The following is a 2477-nucleotide window of genomic DNA, read 5'->3' as shown; positions in this document are numbered from 1 at the left end:
TAACGGCGCTCCATGCAGTCATCCCACATGACCTTGGAGGAGTCTACGGACAACGCCGGCTCTTCGGCTTAGAAATGGAGATGAGCACCAACCTCCAGAGTCAGACACGACTGGACTTAATGTCTGGGGAAAACCTTGACCCTTGACCTTAACTACCACCAATTCCTCAATACTTTATTTCCCAGAACACCAGACTTTGCCACAGCAACGCGTGGCCGGGCACAGCTAGTATATTATATATATTATGAACTTGCACACTGAAAGGTAATTTGTAAGCTACTCTGAGTCCGCTTCGGGGTGACAAGGGCGGGATAGAAATGTTGCAAACAAACAAACAAATAAATAAATAATAGTTTAGGCTGAGTAATTGGCAGTAATTGAGTTCTACCAGTTTGGGGCCACTGCCAAAGGGATCTAACTGGGGAGAGTTTGTTGTATGTCTTTGGGCTTGTATACGGGGGGGGGGGGGGGGGGGGGGGTCTTTTGAGAGGCAAGTCCAGTCCGGCTTGTGAGCCTTGTTCCTTCCTCCCTGTGTCCTCCCAGCACGGCCAGAAGGTGACCACGGCGGCCGAGGAGAAGCCCTCCTTCCTGGCCGAGCGCATGGCCAACGTCCGGCGGAGGCGGCAGGAGCGCAGGCCCAGGTCGGTCCTTGCTTGCCCCTCTCGTCCTTCTTTCTTTCTTTCTTTCTTTCTTTCTTATTTATTTATTTGTTTTTATTTGCGACATTTATATCCCGCCCTTCTCACCCCGAAGGGGACTCAGGGCGGTTTACAAGTATATATACATCTATATATATAAAAGAGTGATGGCATCACGGCGACGCACAAAACAACAAAACTACAGGCCCCCCCCAACCTCGAAATTTGACAACACAACCCATCATCCACGCCTCTAGGTTGAGACAACCAAAAGCAAAGAAAAATAAAGTCCTAATTAGAGGGAGAGAAATAATTGTTTTTTATCCAGTTGCTGCCACTTAGAAGGCTAAGCTCTGCCCACTTGGTCTCCTAGCAGCCCAGTGTTAATAAAAGAATTAAAAATAAAATAAATACAAATAATACAATAAAAAATAATTAAAAAAACACTAAAAAATTAATACAATAAAATACTATAATAACAGAAAATAACTAAAAATAATACAAGAAAATAATAAAATATAATAAATAAAAATATAACTTACAATAAAATTAATTTAAAAAATGCAAATAAAGTCAAAGAAAAATTACACAACAATTTTTAACCAATACTTTTTCTGCCAAATTTGTTGTCTAACATGATGTTTTGGTGCTTCATTTGTAAAATCATAACCTAATTTGATGTTTAATAGGCTTTTCCTTAATGCCTCCTTACTATCCAACATATTCGCTTATCCAACATTCTGCCGGCCCGTTTAGCTTGGATAAGTGAGACTCTACTGTAGTATTAGTAATATTGCATGTAATATAAATATACAATTATAATAGTGAATTATAATTATTATTACATTGTATTACATCATAATATTATTAATATTACATATATATACAATGTATTATAATATTAGTATAGTATAATATTATTATAGATCATTTTATCATTAAATTGATACAGGAGACATGGTGGGAAGATGTCTTTCTTTCTTTCTTTCTTTCCACCTCCCCTTACCTCCCTGCCTGCTCTTCCGCGCAGGGAAGGGCCGTTGACGTCCCGCATCGTGACGTGGGAGCCCTCGGAGGAGTTCGTCAAGAGCAGCCACGTCCTCCGCACCCCCCTCCAGACCATGTACATCATGGCCGACCTCGGCCCCTCCGGCAGGTCAGCCAGCCCTCCTCATCCCGGAGTATATTATCATATTATTACCATTATATTATTATTATTATATTCATTATTCGTGACTACATTGATTCTAGAATAGTGGCCAAATGTGGTGTGATTTGGTCCAGTGGTTTTGTTGTTTACTCCATGGGAATTATGCACATTACATTTTTATATATATATTATATCGTTCTATTATTATTCTATTATTATTGTAGTATATTGTCATATTATTACCATTATATTATTATTATTATATTCATTATTCGTGACTACATTGAGACTAGAATAGTGGCCAAATGTGGTGTGATTTGGTCCAGTGGTTTTGTTGTTTACTCCATGGGAATTATGCACATTACATTTTTATATATATATTATATCGTTCTATTATTATTCTATTATTATTGTAGTATATTGTCATATTATTACCATTATATTATTATTATTATATTCATTATTCGTGACTACATTGATTCTAGAATAGTGGCCAAATGTGGTGTGTTTTGGTCCAGTGGTTTTGTTGTTTACTCCATGGGAATTATGCACATTACATTTTTATATATATATTATATCGTTCTATTATTATTCTATTATTATTGTAGTATATTATCATATTATTACCATTATATTATTATTATTATATTCATTATTCGTGACTACATTGATTCTAGAATAGTGGCCAA

Source organism: Anolis carolinensis, unplaced genomic scaffold, assembly GCF_035594765.1.
Source record: "Anolis carolinensis isolate JA03-04 unplaced genomic scaffold, rAnoCar3.1.pri scaffold_19, whole genome shotgun sequence".
Taxonomy (NCBI): domain Eukaryota; kingdom Metazoa; phylum Chordata; class Lepidosauria; order Squamata; family Dactyloidae; genus Anolis; species Anolis carolinensis.
This window is presented reverse-complemented; position numbering follows the sequence as displayed.